Below are 18,921 nucleotides of genomic sequence, written 5' to 3' on the forward strand. Positions count from 1 at the left end.
TCTCTCTCTCTCTCTCTCTCTCTCATTTATGACTCTGCTACACTGTGACAGCCTGGAATGAGTTTTTGGGAGTTAGATATCTGCCGTAGGCCATATTGTTTTAATTATTTTGTTTGGAGAAACAGTGAGGAAAATTTGGGGTATTTCTGAGAATAAAACTGTTGAAGAATATGTTTTTGTTTTTGTTTTTGTTTTGATCATGATAACTGTGGTGACTTTGCTTGACTGGATATAACTCCTCCATACTTTGCTGGAGACCTGAAATTTGTCAGGGGATGGTTGGTCGTGGGGATGTGAGGCTGTACACTTGTCTGAGTGAAAAGCTGTGTGTTTGTAGCAGTGCAGATCATGTCCTAGTTAAGGCTGAAGAGGGTTTTCTCTGTGGTTGCACCAGACCAGGTGTGTTCCCCGGACCAGACCAGGGAGCCTCAGACAGCATGTAGTTCCCTTGACACCCCTGCAGACTTAGTGGAGTAGGGGATCACTGATCGGCGTAAGGGAGGCACCATGGCCACCAGTGTGCACCAGCAGGATGGTGCTGCTCTGGAGAGGGCCCTGCCCTCTGCTCCTCTATCGCAAAGCGGTGGGTGATGTGCAGTCATGTGCTGGGTATCTCATCTCCAGCAAGACGCAGGGGCTGAGACATGCAACCAGCCATTGCTGGCCACTGCAGTGTGTAGGCTTTAAGTTTCACTCCTCACAAATTCCTGACTCCTGAACTGTACTACTGGAGCAGAAATGTGGTCTTCAAAACTCAGAATACCCAAACTGGCTGCGTGAAGTTGGAAATCAAACTCCTGCCATTAAATCCAGCAGCAGTGGTCACTCACGGCGGGTTTCCTCTTTTTGCGTGTGCCCAGTTTGAGTCTGCCTCTGATCTGTGTAAGTACTTGCTGAATTTATCTGCAGCTGCTAGCTGTGCGTTGAGTGTGGAAAATACTGCTACTACAGAAACAAAATGCTGGATCGCTGCTTTGTGCCTGGACCCTGTCCATTCTGCATGCTGAACACTGTGGGGAGATACAGCATGTGGCCACACAATTTTTGGCACTTGGGAAGAAAGGGAGCATGAGTGAGGTCTGATGGGCATCTCTAGTCTGATGCTGTGTAGGTCTTCAGTGCTCAACTTAAAAACTAATGCTGTTCTTTCCATGGTGTGTGTGTGTGTATCTGTAAGGTGGATAGATATATACATACCTATTTATGTCCACGGGTTTCTGTGCATCAGGTGAGATGTGCTGTGATCTGCATGGGGATGGGGGAGCCATGGTTGTGTGTGCTTCATATCACCTGAAGCTAATGTTTTGCCGGTGCTCATGGGAGGGAGCACAGCCCTTCTTTCCCCAGCTCAACCCATAGCTACCTCCCACCAGCACCTGCCCCGAGCAGGGTAAGAGCATTGCACTCACACAGGGGTAGTAGTCACTTCCCAGGATGTATCTTGACGTGTCCTACACTGCCCAGGACACAAATGGACATTTGAGGGCGAGGTAACCGATACACACCCCTGGAGAGATGTTAGATGAAGTAGGCACTTTGTCTCATGAAATTGAAATGTATGCAGATGGCGTTTCTTCTTACATAAAGGGTGGTCACGTGGAGCAGGGACTGGCAGTCACATTTATCCTTATTAAAAAGCGGACAAAGAGCCAAGGCTTGTTGTGGTCCCACAGCAGCACCAAATGGTGGCAGGGGAAAAGAAAATCAGGTCTTACTCTTTTTAACCTTTTTATTCCTCTTAAGCTGTGCTTGGCTGAGGGCAGCTCGGGTAAGGAACAAAGGATACAGAAATACCTGCAAAATCCAAGCTTGTGCTAAGAGCTCAGAACAAGCAGTCAGACCTTCTGGTTTTTGAAAAAGAGGCAGAAACAACACATTCTTAGCAAATCTGCTAAAGTTTTCAGTTCTGTCAGGTCTTGTAGTCTGTAACAGCTAGTGTCAAGTCTATTGGAGGCACAGGAGGTCTGTGTATCTGATTTTGAGTTAGCCTAGGGCAAAAAATGTGGTCTTGTCCAGAAGAAAAAGAATAGTGAATCTTTTTTTTTTTTTCCCTTGCACAATTAGGATGGACCAAGGTATTCCAAGGCTAATTTAGTTCTCTGTCTCTCACTAAAACTTAATACAAACCGTTCACTTCAAGTCATGTATGAGAAACCGTCCTTATTCCAGAGTGGGTAGCATGTTGGCCACAGGAAGCTGATCTATTTCTCCTTAAATCTGGCTTGCTCTTGTTATAGAGGTGATGCTAAATTACAGAAGCTAGTTAAAACATTTGTCAGCAATCCACAAGATCCTTAGAGCCCTCTCAATGACAGCAGGTGCTGGCTGTCCCCATCTTGACCAAGGTACCTGGCTGTGGTGAGGGGCACTTCAGGTACGAAGGTCCTGCAGGTCTTTAGGCCTTCCCAAGACCTCAGTGGAACAGAGCAGATGGTGCCTGGGGTGCCCTGAGAGGAGCTGGAGCAACCAGCATCACTGTTCCCATCACCAGCTTCCTCCTGCACAAACATTACTGCATTACTGTACCAAACAATGGGCATTCGAAAGTGAGACAACTCAGGTCGTCCAGCCAGGAGATAAGCATCTTCATTAATCATGAATCCACTGAATGTAAATGGAGGCTATGTGACAGGTTTTTGCAAGATGCCTTACTTTCAAACGGTTAAAATGAAAGACATGACCCTGTTCAGCATGTTCATATCCCAGACCTGAATTTGTTTAGGTTACATTCCCCAAAGAATACCCAGCCTTTTCCTTCACCACAAGTATTGTCAGCGATCGTCTTTGTCCTGAGTGCTGTATGAAAAAAAAAAAGACGTAGTTACCCCAAGCAGCTGGAATCCAACACAAGCAATGGCAGTCTCAAACAAGTTAGCATAACAAGCAGATGGACTGACCTGGCCGTTGTAAAGTTTTCATAGGTATTACGTGCAGGAGTGTAAGAAATTATAAACAAGCTGAAAATATAGACAGGCAGGATTTTGTTTTCTTCAATCCAAAGCTGCACAGTGATTGCAGTGAGTCTCGCATTTGTTTGGCAGGTCAACGTGAGCTGCAGCAGAGGCTGCGGTTGGACCCGTGTTGTGCTTTGTGTTAGTGTGTTTTGGCTGGGTGCCTCATGCTCTCTGCTGAAGGTAATGCTCCTTCTTCTCCACGTGCTTGCGCCTGCCCACAGAGGTTTGCATGCATAATTATCTGGACATTACCTGCTTGCTGGAGCAGCTACAGATGCTGAAATACTTCTGTTTGGTCTCTTGTGCAAATTACTGGTGTTACCACTGACATAAGTGACAGGCATATCGAGGGAGCCAGATGGGTCTGGGATGTTTGCCTCTCCCATCCCCTTCTAGAGAAAGGTGGAATCCTGACTGTGATAGCCACCTGATCCTTAAATAGGCCAAATGTGTCCATATTCAGGGTTTACGTCAACTCTGCAACTCAGTCTTGAATAAGGGAAAGCACGCAAACAGGGAATTTAAGACTCTTGCCCCTGAAAACCATGAGCATGGCCTTTTAAAATAAATCATTACCACATTTTTGGTTTTAAGGCACCTCAAAAGGACTTACAGAAGTGATAAAACATAAAGACCTTTTTATTAGAGTTCTACCTTTGGAAAAAACAAGGCTTCTGCAAAGGTGATATCTCCCCTTAAAGTCAGAAAACTGAATCCCCTTCTTTGGGGCACTTCTTGCCTTGGAAAAAAAAAAAAAAAAACTTTTTATTGTGTTTCACCTCGGAATAATTTTTTTAAAGTTGCTATTGTTTGCTGACTATAGTATAGCAGAGCTCCAGGACTTGAAGCCAACACACTCTTCATTTCCACTATTGAGTCTTGTTTGTTTTTTGTGTTTGTGTGGACATAGATGTGCAGGACCTCATACTTTCATCAAGACAGCTTTGTCAGATTAGCATCCTGACCTGGGCTCTGGACTTCAGGACCCAGAGCAAACCAAGTGATTTGTGAGTGAAATAGTGCCATCATCCCTTTGTCCATCACAGGCAGAGCTACAAGCATTCCTTAACACAGGATGCGTACTGCAATTACAATACAGCCCATTACTTTATTTTTTGACAACTGAATGTGCACAACCTTATCGCTGCTAAGACAGATAATTCTGGAAGGCAAAGGAGCAAATTTTGCATATATTATTCATGCTTGTTAGAAAACAAAGTGAATGTGGTGAAACTTGGGTTCTTCCAGGCACTTAGGTTCATAAATAACTTCAGAGATGTCAGTGGAGGCACCAAGATCAGTTGAGAGACTTCAAATCCCTTTTGGAAATGACAGAAAGTCTCTTCACCTCATTCTCAACCTGAGGATAGATTAAGTCCTATGAATAGCTGCCTCCCAAGCTCAAAAATATTGTTTATTGAATATGAACTTACAGAGACTTCTACTTAAAATAAAAATCTTTTTAATGCATTATTCCTGACTAAGTGTGATCTGAACGTCTTCAGAATCTCAAGGACCAAGTGCTGTGTCCCAGAGCAGTTTTCTGTGTCTTGCATTATGAAGCCAAGGTACTGCTGCAAATGAAAAATTCTGCATGCTTTTTTGAAATCTTCTTTTAAAGGATTAGAAAAAAACTATCTCCCTTATAATTGAACCCTATGTCCCTGTAAAACAATTAAAAATGGATTTTTTCTGAAAAAAATACAGAACAGAACAAAATAAGTTTCTCCTATAATAGTCACAGACATCTTTGTTGCATGTCTGCTGCTACTACTTCTGTTTTAAAACATTCTTTGGATTGCACAAATCTTTACAATTCTGCCACCAAACTGGGAATTAGACTATTATTTCTAATCTTCATTTTTTTATCTAATATTGGAATTGCCTTGTTATGTTATGTTGACCCTTCCATTTCTCTAACTGTAGGTACCCTTTGAAAGGCACATTAAAACTACTGATGACAGCAAGATTAGATAATATTGTGTTAGTGACTGTTTCTTCTACACATATCAACCTTTCCATCAACTGAATGAACACTGACAAATGTGTGCTTTCCAGTGCTTAGGATTCCGAGTAGAATAAGTGGATATAATTGCTCATCTGTTTTTCTGCTTTTTGGCTATGCATGTACTTTCAAAGCAGAGTGTGGGAAACATGGTTGGGGCCCATAATGAATGGTGACAGATAATGGTTATGGTATCCGTCAAACACGTATGCTGTCACCCTGGATAAAGTTGAAGGAAAGATGTTGACCGTTTTGCTAATAATTTCTGGGAAAAGATGGGGTTAGAAATTAATGCATCTGGGATCTCCTTTCTCTGCACTCATTTTCCGTTGAGTATTTTGTTGATGTGAAGAGATTTCCAGTTTAAATATCATGTATGGTCCCTGAGATCTGGTTACGTCCTATTCAGCCAACAGGAGCTACTACTGAATGCCTCCCCTGCCAACCCTTCTCAAAGTGCTGCTTTACCACAGCATTTGGAGAATTAAATTAATGCCTGAATCCAGTGGAGAAATCATGCCATCACTTTTTGATAGCATTTTAATTAGTTTTGCTCATTATCCCTGAAGGCATCTAGAAGAAATCTGATTCATGAACATATACTCCATATTGCTGCTAAAGTCAAGCTGGGAGAAATTCCTGTGTTTACTTATTATTATTTCCCTATAAGAAACCAAAGTGCCATATCTCTTTCTCATATATTGATATCTGCTAACACAAATATATTCACACACACACACACGTATCCGTATACACATTTTATCAGTTGTGTCCTGATCTCTGATCTTCACATTTAAGGTCTAAAAAAGCCGATTTGGGCATTATCTATTTCCCACATGTCTCTCTGAACCCTCTTATTAAGATACTCAGTCTGAAACCAAGAAACCAAAAGTGGGGCTGGCCTTGGAAAACGCTCACCGTGAGCTCTTGCCCTGGCAGAAAGTCAGGTGCTTGATGTTCTTACTAGGTTATTCTCCCTGTTCTGCCACTGTGTTACTGCATGATCTTGAACATGCCACTTAGACACTGCAGCACTAAAACTTTGGGTTCTGTTTGCTGGTCTGTGTGCCACTGCCAAATACTGTGGTGTATGGTTTATAGAATCCTAGAATCCTATAATCATTTAGGTTTGAAGGACCTCCAAGATCATAAAGTCCAACTGTTAACCTAGCACTGCCAAGTCTACCACTAAACTATGTCCCTAAGCACCACATCTACACATCTTTTGAATCCCTACAGGGATGGTGACTCCACCACTTCCCTGGGCAGCCTGCTCCAATGCCACACAACCTTTCAGTGAAGAAATTTTTCCCAGAGTCCAAACTAAACCTTCCCTGGCACAACTTGAGGCCATTTCCTCTTGTCCTGTCGCTTGCTGACTGGGAGAAGAGACCAACCCCCAACCCTGCTACAACCTCCTTTGAGGTACTTGTAGAGAGTGATAAGGTCTCCCTGAGCCTCCTTTTCTCTAGGCTAAACAACCCCAGCTCCCTCAGCTGCTCCTCATAAGATTTGTTCTCCAGACCCTTCATCAGTTTTGTTGCCCTTCTTTGGACATGCTCCAGCACCTCAATGCCATTCTTGTAGTGAGGGGCCCAAAACTGAACACAGTACTCGAGGTGTGGCCTCACCAGAGAGGAGTACAGGGGGATAATGACTTCCCATGTCCTGCTGACCACTCCATTTCTGATACAAGACAGGAAGTTCTTGGCCCTCTTGGCCACCTGAGCATGTTGCTGGCTCACATTCAGCCTGGCTGTTGACTGATACCCCCAGGTCCCTTTCCTCTGGAAAGCTTTCCAGCCATTCTTCCCCCAGCCTGTAGCATTGCACTGGCTTGTTGTGCCCCAACAGTTGCAGGACCTGGCACTTACCCTTGTTGAACCTCATACAATTGGCCTTGGCCCATTGGTTCAGCCTATCCAGAAAAAGGTTGTAAGGGGAAAGGCAGAGGTAACAGAATATCTCAGTATATAATAGCTAAGAAGTTGAGCAAGCAAGATAGAGACAGTTGGAAACCAATCTTCATTCATTCTGCTGTTCACAGAACTGCTGTTTCTAACCTAACATGTTCTGGCTTCGGGATATAGCTGCTTTCCTGCCGCAAGTTATAGTGGACGTTCATGATGCTCCCTTTTGGTTTTATCATCTGTGAACTGTTTGTTCAACAATAACATATTCGTTGATTCTTGGATACATATCAAGATCTCTTACTGTTCTCCATTTTTTTGCTGCTTTTTTGATGACATTGTGAGTATGACCAGTTGATGATTATGGATTTAAACAGGGATTTGGATTTGCTTTGATTAGGTTATTGAGTAGGTAGTTAAATGTTGTCCATTATCTCAAAAATGCTCTGAAATTTCTTCATTAATGTTTTGAAAAGAGGGGATTCCAACTTTTACTTCTTTTTCTCAAGCCATTTTATCCTTCTTCAGCCATAGTCTTTTCAAATGAGGATAGTCCTGAATCCTCCCAAGACCCTTCTGGGTATTACTGTTGTGTGCATTCGCACCTTTAAGAACAAACAAGAGATATGACAGTAGAATAGAATAGTTCAGTTGAAAGGAACCTTCAAAGGACATCATCAAGTCCAACTGACAGACCACTTCAGGGCTAACCAAAAGTTAAAGCATAATAATGAGGGCATTGTCCAAATGCCTTTTGAACACTGACTGCATGTGGCATCAATGACCTCTCTATGAACCCTGTTCCAGTGTCTGACCACCCTCACAGTAAAGACATTTTTCCTCATGCCCAGTCTGAACCTTCCCTGGAGCAGCTCTGTGCCGTTCCCTTGTGTGCTACCGTTGGTCCCAGGGAGAAGAGACTGGCACCCTCCTTGGCTCTTCCCTCCTCAGGGAGCTGCAGGGAGCAGTGAGGCTGCCTTGCAGCCTCTTCTTCTCCATACTGGTCAACCCAAGGGTCTTCAGCCTCCCCACATAACAACTCTTTTCACAGTGTTATTCATCAGCTATTGCATCAGTGATGCATATGAAATATGGGTAAGCAACTTAGTTACAAGTTGTAAGTTATAAGGCCAGCTACGGCCTAAGTTTTGTTTCCTTCTAGATGATTTGCTACAGAAATCATTTCTGTTTGGGAAATTATTTATTTTAGTACTCCATACAGCTGGTTGATTGTTACAAAAAAAATCAATTTCAAGCACATTTTTTACCCTTTCATTCTGGAAATTTAATAGTATGCAAAGGATTTGCAGAAGCAAACCCTGTAGGAAAAAGTGCATTCAGTTTTTTGATCTTGAGATCTTGGTCCCCAAGTCAATTATGAATCTCTCTCTCTAACACAGTTACAATGTCCAGATGTGAAAGGTTGTTAATGATATTGTGGTAGAAAACAATTGTTATCAGACAAATGCTTTAAATAATTTGAATGCAGTCACAGATACAAATACACATCAACAGCATATATTTTCATGTTTGGGTGCATGGAGTTAAGACAAAAATAACATAGCCCATGGTTTCTCCTGAGCAGAAGCATACAAGTTCTGCATAAACCATCACATCCTGAAGAATAGCAAGTCCTTCCTCTTTGATTCTATGTAATGCTTACAAAACATCAATAATTTTTGATAATATGGCTTCTGTTATTTTTGTCTGTATTTTACGGGGAAAAAAAAAAAAAGGCTTTGGAGTTTTTTTAAGGAAAAGCAATTTCAGAGATTAATACATATTTTTAGCAACCACTTTCTAGTAATAAACCCTCCAGAATAATGAAAAATGAGGTAAAGTATAAATGATTGATGATTAACGCTGGGGGGTGGGGGTTGTTCCTTTATGAGTTTGATTAAGAGGTCTATTAAAACCACATACAACTTTATAAATAACAATTGAGTCTTTATAGTCAAGTTAAGATGTCACTTTGGAAAAAAGAAAAGCTTTAGCATTTTCCACCTCCCTTTCTCCAGCTACTTTTGCACTCATTTTGACATAAGTACAGCCACATTCTTCAACCAATTTCTTTCAAAAGAATCAAAATAAAAAGATGATTCTATCTGTAGTGACGCCACTTCTGGAATACTCTTTTTTTCAACATTTAAGCTGCTACCTCTGAATGGACACAGATTATTGAACAAAAGTAAGGTAATACAGAGAAATCTTCAATCTCTCAGGGTATTTAAAATAACAGCTTTCTTCTGCCTTTAAAGATGAATAGTTTTGGTGAGAAGTGTTCAACTCCTTTGATGTTTAAATATTAGATATTATAGCTCTTCCAGACAACATTAAACAGAAATGATATCTCAGTTCAAATCATAATGGTTGAAAAACTTTTCTCACTAATGTGTTTGCCAGCTGAAGGACCTTGTGCACATCTGCCTGATTGTCACACTAAAACACTTAGTGCAGAGAATATGAGGTGTATGTTGCTTGCAGCTTAAATATGCTTCATAGTCAAGGACTTGGTTTTCTATTTTGTATTTTTTGTCATCATCTTTAGATCTTATAAAAAAGATCCAAAGAGAGTCTTTGTATTGACTTCAGTAGCGTTTGAACTGGGAACGTAGGAGTCTGAAAAACACAGTTATTTTGCTAAGGAGTTGTTTTCCTTGATTTCTTTGGCCAAATATTGATTTTGCTCCCCTGTGTGCTCTGAATGCAACTTGGAATTAGTGTCTACTTTTATTAGAAGACAGCTTTAAGATGAGGAACAGTGTCATGTCTTTCCTAAGCATCTTTATAGAAACCAGCATCACAGCTGCAAGAAGAGCTTTGCAATCTGTGTTTGTTAATTACTGCTACAAAATGCTCAGAATAAAGTATTTATGACTCTTGCTTATGGGTTTCCTTAAAAATAAAAGGGGTCCAGCCCTGACATCTTATTTACACGCAGACAGAAAACCAGTTAAGTCAGGTGTGTTTTAGCCCTTTTTCATTTTCCCCTAGGTGTTCACTTCCAGAAGACCAGTCGTCTAAATTTTAGTAGTCTTGCCAGTGTCTTTCATGTGTCCTTCTTGCACTCATGGATCCCTCATAAGAAGTAGTGAGGCTACTAAAAATCCATTTGTGAAATTCACTGAGATGACTCAGCCACAAAGAGACCTGATGAAAATACTTTGTGCACAAAAGCATTTTGATTTTTTTAAGCCATTTCACCTAGTCTAAGTAAAATAATTTACCTTTCCTTGCAAACGTTCTCTGCTATCCTTAGACTGTTAGAGCTGTATCATTTTTCTACTGGCAAACACTAGATAAAATTAGTAATGAATGTTCAGTGACTGTTGCTTTTTATATATTCCTGTTACTTATCATAGTTTCAGTGATCTGTTTTTCATGCTCCTTCTCCACTTCTTTTCCTGTCCTACCTCTTGTCATCATGGCAACTTCTACAGAACGGCTTTACATAATCATATGGTGCCCAGTTCAGAAAAGACCTTGAATCTTGAGAAGTGCAATTTCCTGCCAACATACATTTTAAGAGCAGCAGTCAATGTTATAGAGATATCTTTCACCGGAGGTGTCCCCAGGCAATTATAACATACTCCTTTACCAACCCCAGCGGAAGACCAGAGAAGCTGTGGGCATGGATGTCCTAGATCTTGCAGAGAAGGGTACCTTTTTTTTTTTTTTTTTTTGGGGGGTGGGCGGTGGATGGGGGGGTGGGAAGGAGGAGGGAGGTAGGGGCGGTTATTGTGTATCTATGGTTAAGTTAGGTGCAAAGATTGTCTGGACCTTGATATGTTCAAAGAGGTGTAAATGAGAAATGTGTTGTCTATCATTACGACCAGTGATGCAAACAATTTAGTAGTTGTCTTCATTTGTAGAGGGAGAGGAGGGAAAGGAAGGAAGTCTCACACAGTAGATGATGCGATTGATCAACTTGTTAACTAATATAGCAAATTCCCATCTGTTTATATGGTTTATGTCTTTCCCAACCATGAAAATGAGATGGGGCAGAAGAGAAGCACAGAAACAAAATCCAGCATGAATGAAAAATTGAAGCCCAATCATGTTACTGCTGAAACTAATGCAACTTCAAAGATAAGATCATGTCCTAAGAGAGAGATGACATGAATGACATGACAAATACCATCCTCCCCTAATTCTGTTTGGCAAGAACACTGGGGGCTTTTCTCTCCAGATTTCTGTTTTTCATTCAGAATGTGCTTAAGCCCCTGTGTGTCTTCTGTAATAATCAATTTCTTTTTTAATGACAAGCAGGATCTAGAATAAAGGATATTATAACAAGAGAGCCTTTCATAATAACTAATTGCAACTTGATTGTGGTTTGAGGTTGTTTTTTTTTTTTCAGCTTCTGTCTGCTTCATTTCTTTTATTCATGCTGGCAATGGCAGTGAGGGGGGAAATAAAATATTTCAAGATCCAGCCTATTCTGATAATTGTATTTCTTCCTGTGAAAACATGAAGACTTAAAAAAATACTTGTGCTATGTGCAGATTCGTTGCAATAATAATGCTCTGCCTCAGTTCTTTCTGAGGTTTCTATGAAAGAAGTGGCTGAAGTAGCTTTACTTCTGGTAGAAGCACTGTTTATGGTTACTTTAATCGATATTTACTTTCAGTAAGAGAGCTTTTTCAAGTAATGGGAGTAAAAATAGTCTTCTATTAATCAGTGTAAATGCATAAGCCTGTACAAAACTATTATAATTTAATCATAGACTTACTTATTAATATATATGTATATATACCAGGAGCATACATGCTCAAATGTATTAGCTGTGTACCCAGATTCTCAAAAATAGTTGTGAATATTTAGTACCTGCATGCATGGAAATTAAAATGATCAATATTTTGACATCTACCACTGTACCTGCTGCTCCACATTATGCTTCATGAAAAGCTGTTATAAACTGCTAGAAAATACCTATTACCTCTTCTAAATGTGGGATCAGGAATAATTTGTGTTCAGTCAGTCTGTGTTTGGTAACTCTTGGATATGGACTGTGACAAATTGTGAGGGTAAAGCCCTGCAGAAAATGAAGTGCTTTCAGGCTCTTGGGCACCTAAGAAGAGATGCAAAATTTTAGTAAGAATATGATGCCCAAGTGGCATTTTGGATCTAGCCACAATTTGTGTGAGAAAGAGTACAAGTGATAATAAGTGTATTGATTCTCTTGATAAAATGATCCAGTGTCCAATTTCTCTGAATTGTAAATTTTGTCTGAATCCCAAGATAACTTAAAATTCCCTCTGTAATATCTCTTCAACACTTAGTCTCTTAGGACAGCAGTTTTTTTCCCATTATATTTGTCAACAACTAGCATAACGGAGCCTTGGTCTTACTCTGCTTTAAGTGTTTACTAACACTACCACTAATACTACGATGATGATAGCAGTTTATAGCTCTAACATGTCTCTTGTCTTTTCCAGAAGCCAAGAAATCTCCCTTCGCTTATCTGCCACTGTTGAATTTGGAGAGTAATACTGCCTTTAGTGTCTTTCCACTAACCTTATATATTTATGGTAATGTCAAATGCTTTGACAGCCATTGCCTCTTGCTCCTTTATTATCAGAAAGAAAAAACAATCTGCAAGCTTCTTGGTAATCAGCCGTGCATTATGTTCTCAAGAAAGTCATTCTTAGCAAACTTTATTCCTCTTTAATAGTTGGTCCAGCTTTTGAGTTCTTGTTTTTTTGAGGGGAGGGAGCAATTAATCCCTACATCCGTGCTGTACAGTCTCACTGTTTTTCTACTAAGAAAAAAATCACCTTTTTATTTTTATTTTTGTTTATTTCTCTCTTCATTATATCCCGTTTCAAGACTGCAGTGGACTCAACTTTTGGTCCTTCTTTAATATCTCTTTTAACAATGTGGCAGTGGACTTGACTTTTTGTCCTTCTTTAATATCTCTTTTAACAATGTGCTATTGTCATTGTGCTTTTTTGGAACCAGCTCATCCAAACTCAGTTTATTTGAGCTGACTCTTTTGCCCTTGGATTTCTCGACAAATTGTTATAGTACATGAAGACTGATAATTCTGAGTCTTGACACAAACAACAACCTGTACTTAGAAAATGTACTCAATACATATCTAATTGATTCATAGGCTTTTAATGACTAGTTAGTATTTCTTTCAGGATTTGCTTCTTATGCTTCTTAAAAGCAGTGTGTTTATGGCTATATGGAAATATTTCAGATTATTCAAGGAGGAAAAAAGGAAAGAAACTCAAATATTATACCCAGGAATCTGCTATTGATAATATTTTAGGTGAATTTTGAATTAAGGGCCTGAAACTATCTCTGTGATGATGTCCGTAATGAATCATAGAATGGTTTGGGATAGAAGGGACCTTAAAGACCATCTAATTCCAGTCCCCCGGCCATGGACAGGGACACCTCCCACTAGACCAGGTTGCTCAAAGCCCCATCCAGCCTGGTCTTGAACACTTCCAGGGATGGGGCACCTCAGCCTTTCTTCATGGGAGAGGTGCTCCAACCCCTTGATCATCCTTGTGGCCCTCCTCTGGACTTGTTTTAATATGTGATATTAAAGGAGTAACATCAGTTCTAAAAAAGTCACAAGTGTTCTAGCATCTCAGTAATTCTATGGGGTAGACTATGCATTTTAATGTGAAACTCTTAGTTCAACATCTGTGTTCTAGTTTGGTATACAGTAGTGGAAACTTTGGTCAAAAGATGTGAGCAAGAAAAGAAAAAAAAACAACCTGACAGGGATTACATCGCCCATGTTGACATGGGCACTGATCATTCTGGTAAAGGAGTAGGTGTTTATTGCTGCTCTACAGTAAGGCAGGGAGTTCAAGGTCCTGTTACTGCCTGAAGAAGAGCAGTTGATCTCACCACGAGCTCAATCCCAGGCCAGTTCCAATTTAGTTAGCCAGACAATACTGATTCACACCAGTTGATGATCTGATGTTTCGTTTGAGTCATACAAGTGTCCCCAGTGCAGGTATATGAGACTTTTGAGAGTGCCCTACTGCCTGTTTTGTTTTCTTTTTTGAAAATTATAACCCCACTGAAATGTGAAAAGTATTGAGTGAAATACATATATTTGGCTGAATTCAGTTCTAATTGCTAGGCCAGAGAGGCATGTTTTAAATTTTTCTGATATCAACATAGCCAATTTAGTTCAATTTATCATGACTTCAGTGTATCACTGTGCTAGGCATTTATTGCTCCTGCTGTTTCTCAGATTCTGCATCTTGTTCTTACAGTTTTCTCTTCCCCCTTTCATCTCTTACTGTGGTTAGATCCTCAGCTGGTGTAAGTAGCTGTGACCGCTGTAAGGATGCTGCTGATTTACACAAGCAAATGTTCTGGTTCCAGATTGTCTTGCTGCTTTATGAAAATGGATTTGGCGAATGAGCTTCATCTGTAAATGTCTGATCTAAGTTTATTAGCATTCTAATATGTCTCAGACAAGTATTTTTAAGCGTGTTTTCATTTTATTTTGTAGGAGAATTTTATGTTTATTCTTTCTTTATTACTTAAATGTTGTGTTGAAGAAACAAATTGTCCATTGAGATGAGTTTAGTGGAGCATTTGTTTCTTTCTTGACAGAACATTTCTCTGCATCCATTAAAAAGTGGGAGCAAAAAAATAGAAAAGGAGTTTATTTAAAGCTTTATGTATGAAATAGCCAAGTAAATGTGCATATGGGTAGAGTTGATTTGGCAGGTTGGGGATTATCAGTCCCTTAATTAAAGGGAATGAATCAGAAAGACAACTTGCTGCCTTTACTTTGCAGCCATATATCAGAAAAAACGTACCCCAGTGTTGGCCACCCTTGTCAGGCTGTGACCTGTGGGCTCTCTGGAATTTCAGGTTTCTTTTGAGGAATGCCATTGCCTTCTGCCAGTGAGTGCTAGTACTGACCCTGCTGGACCCAGAAGGGAGGGAGGGAGAAAGGGAGGAAGGGAGAGAGGGAGGGAGGGAGAGCCTCCTTCTCCTTGCCAAATATTTGCTGCAAAAATCTTGATAATGTTTGCTCATGTCACTATGGATTTGAGAAATACTTAAGGACCTGTAATGCTGAGGGAGCATGAATATTGACAGCCCATGCAATAGCATGCTCCATCACATCACTAGCCCATGAGGCTCTCAGGGAGCAAAGCAAGGGATGATGGCTCCAAAATTCTGCCCAATGTCTTCTACACTGAAAGAATGAGGACTGAGTTGGAAAATCTAGTGTATGGAAAGCAAGTGGGGTGAAACATCTTGTTGAAGTTCTCCCACTGCTGCTGCAGCTTCCCTGAGCTAATGTCCCATATGGGTGTAGCCAAGTTCAGCATCTCACCAGTCATTGCAGCTTCAGCTGCAAGCAGTTAGGAGAGAAAAGGCTGATGTGGAAGGAATCAGTCTTCATAAAAGCAGGGGAGGTTTACAATGTTGCAACTCTGTTTTAGTAAAAAAAAAAATCACAGGTGAGGTTTTGGAAACTGTTGTGAGATCAGGAGCATCTTGTGAGAATGCAAAACAAAACAAAACAAAACAAAATAACAACAAAAAACAACCAGCAAACCAACCACTTTAAATGAATCAAACCAGTACACAGGCCAGCAACTGTAGGACAGTTGTGCAGAGCTAAATAAAACACTATTTACACTGCTCACAACTGATTTTAGTAGCACACAATGCAGATGTTATTTACCAAAGATGTCAGTTATTTAATTATAGTTTGTACTAGAAGATTCTCAGAGTCATCACTGTGGTACTTCCTTAATTACAGCCTAAGCTTCAACAACAACGACAAACAACAGAACATTTCACCCTAGGAAACCCAAAAATGGTTGTTGCCATTTCATCTTATTGAGTCCTCTTAAATGTCTGCTGTAGAGTTGGACTTCTGAAGTCTAAATCAAGAAAGGTTCAAAATTTTGTCTTTTGATGGACAGTTCTCCCACGGAAAAGACTGATAAACTCAGCAGAAATGACTGAAGCACATTGGAAGTGCAAACAAAACAAAACAAAATAAAACAAAACAAAATAAAACAAAACAAAACAGAACAAAAAGCTGTCTAGAATTTTTGCGAACAAATAGAAACTGAAAAAATACATTTTTGACACCAAATTTCTAGTAAATCATGTTTTCATATTTGTTCTGCCAAGCTGATTTTTTTTTTCTCTTTCATGGGTCAAACATACAAACATTTTTCCTCCTTTGGGCAAAGGTTCAACCTGGCAAGAGTGAAGTGGCTTGTAACTGTTATTTTCCTAGCTTTAAATGCAATAAAAAAGCTTTTACTATTCCTTATTTTTTTTTCTCTGGAAACTGACTAAACTGTAGCTTTATACAGTAGTATGGTGAATTTATTTTTCTTTTCTTGGTGCAGTAATTTGGGGATGTCTGGCTCAAGATTGCTGAGGATATTTTAAAAAATGGCATCACAATGTATTCAGTTCTAGTTACAAGGAGAGATGGACTGATGCTAATTTTTTTTTCTTACTGGACTGTAATCCTAGATGCCATCAAAATATGCAAAGCAAATGAAGTCACTTGTTTGGGTAGTCCAAAGGGTGCAAAGGTAAGCTTCTTCGTTTAAAGCATTAGTGTGGAAAAAAATCCCCAGGCAATGGTGTGGTATGTCCCTGTCTCCATTCAATAGCTCTGATACAGCATGTTCACAAAATGAAATGCTATGAGAATACTGTGTTTATTGGACTTTCTCACCCTTTTTATCACAGTCACATAAGCCTCTTACCATGCTGCTCTCTGGCCAAACAGCTGCTCGAAGCCGTGTTAAATAGTGAACACACAGCTGTGCCTTTCTAGCGGGCAGGACCCAAGCGACTCGGGAACCTGAGTTCATCTAGATGTGCAGTGTCAATGCCAGCACAGAGCCGGGGTGAGAGGGCAGTGAAATAGCACCCCTTGACTTCCCATCCATCACAGGCAGAGAGTGGGCCTTCCCACCCCAATGCTGCCAACAGCCCACAGGCTGTAAGCCCTGGTGGCCTGGCATCACTCTCCACATGCAGGGTCCCACTGCTCCTGGGGATCTGCTCTGGTCATGCCTCAGCCAACTATCAGGCTCCTGTCTGGTGGCCAGAAGCGTGCATCCCACCATTGTTTGCTTCTCTGCTTTTTTAGTATGCAGTTTAGGTCAACAGGAGTAAGGGATAGCCTGAGATTTCTCTCTTAAATCCTCTGCCCCAACATCGACTGGCATTTCTCGACAGAACTAGTCTTTCAGCAAGGTAGGGGCAAATTGAGTGTGTTTGGTTCATTTTTTGTCTGGAAGCTTTAGAGTGAGGGGATGCTAAGGGCTAAGGGTGTCTGCTGGTTAAAGTTATGTTGTTCTGAGAGCCAGAGGAGTGAAATGTGCTGCTTTGGGTTCCTGCTTGTGAGATCTGGAGACAAAGTTGGCTGAATTTGTCATTGTAACTGCTCAATTCTTTTTCTGTCAAACGTTTCACTGAACCTGCAGTCAAAGGACAACTTTGAAGCTTGGTTTTACCTCCAGCATGATTACACTGTGGACTCCTTTTTTCTGTTTAAAAGAGAGAGTTCATTGAAGGCCCATGAAAGTGAAGGATTATTTAATTACTTCTTGATTTGCCAACAGTATACTCAACTCTGTTCAGAACATAAAGATATATACTGTCTATTCCCACAGAGTCTTAGGGGAGTCTTGAATGTGGTTTTCTCCACACAGGTTTCAATGTGTTTTCATCTGCTCATGCAGTATCTTTTGTTGCTCTTAAATTCTTGGCAGCAAACCTAAACACAGGGAAACGTATTACAGTAGGTTTGAGAACACATGGCAGCAGAAGTTCAAGTTCTGCTCTGATCACTTTTTTTTTTCAGGTGAAAATGCATGAGGTGAAATTTATTTAATAGGTGAAACAGACAGAAAATCTTTCTCTCAGGAAGAAAACATCCATGCATATGTTCTTTTTATTGTGCCCTAATTTGCTAGAAAAGAAGAAAGAACTGTTTTGGTGTTGTCGTTGTTTTAATTATTATTAATAGTTGTATTTTTCCATCCTGTTTGAGGAGCTTCTGGGTAAAGAACAAAACCTGGTTTTCTAAGGGCATTGCCCAGTTAGGGTTTTGCAGTAGAAATCTGGCTAGACATATGCAATTCTTTGTCCAATCACTGGTTTGCTGAATGTTAATCATTTGTCTCAGGACTTCTTAGTTCTTCTAGACTTTATCTTGTAAACTGTAAAATTTTCAGAGGAGAAGTTCTCCCTCACCTTGTTTCTGTGGCGTTGATTGGATTCTCCAGCTGCCAGTGAAATTGTCAGGTTCACGTAGACAGACAGCAAAACCAACAAGAACCTACTCCCCCCCCCCCTCCCCCGTCAAACAGAGAACTGCAGAACAGCAATCTGCTGACCTCAGAACTGCCTTTAACCTTGTGTGCCTTTTTACTGCTTCCATCGTCCCTCCACTGTTGTGCACTACAATGAGGAAAGAGCAAGACAACAAAGTCTTGCTCTAGATGGCTTGATTCATGCAGTCAGTATCACTAAGTGAAAGTAAATTCCACAGTGGGACGTAAAAATGATGTGATTCTCATTGCTTACCATCCTTACACTCATTTTGGAGCTGAGACTGCCAGCTTGACGTACATGAAGCCCAGTACCACTGGAGCTGAATGCAGGTGGTATGGATGTCGCAGGGACTGCATGGGGCAGCAGTATGAGTTGAGCCTGAGTGGTGGCTTAGCTCCACAACTTCTCAGCAATTCTTTTTTTTTTTGTTCAAACTCTCCCCTTCCAGCCTAGAGGGAATGTTTCAAATCACTTCCTTTTGGTAGCCAGCTGTTTTTTCCAGAAAGTAGTTGGGAATCTGGGATATGGACATGGAACTTTGAGAGCCAACTCCATTTCTAATTTTGTGATCAGAATGTAGCAGAGCCGGTGTAAGAGATTGTTGCTACATGTGGCACAGCAGCACCTGAGCTTGTGGGTTGTGCTGCTGCACACCAGCATCATCTTCCCAGCCACTGATCCCTACCAATCCTACTGGCGAAGAATGAGCTCTCCCACCAGGTATTTCTGCCACATGTAGTTT

At 40.6% G+C, this 18,921-nt stretch overlaps 1 protein-coding gene and 1 long non-coding RNA gene across 9 annotated transcripts in view; one reads left to right on the forward strand and one right to left on the reverse strand.

The window, feature by feature from the left end:
- The window catches only part of LOC308188526, a 54,459-nt gene extending 43,936 nt beyond the window's left edge, over positions 1 to 10,523 (reverse strand). For both annotated transcript variants that reach the window (XR_013945548.1, XR_013945549.1), the window contains exon 1: positions 34 to 10,523. This is a non-coding gene — a long non-coding RNA (uncharacterized lncRNA). The remainder of the gene's footprint in view (positions 1 to 33) is intronic.
- The window catches only part of PDGFD (platelet derived growth factor D), a 144,605-nt gene that overhangs the window by 56,365 nt on the left and 69,319 nt on the right, over positions 1 to 18,921 (forward strand). The gene's annotated exons all lie outside the window — the stretch shown is intronic.

The sequence above is a fragment of the Anser brachyrhynchus genome (genome assembly GCF_964034855.1).
Source record: "Anser brachyrhynchus genome assembly, chromosome: 1".
NCBI lineage: Eukaryota > Metazoa > Chordata > Aves > Anseriformes > Anatidae > Anser > Anser brachyrhynchus.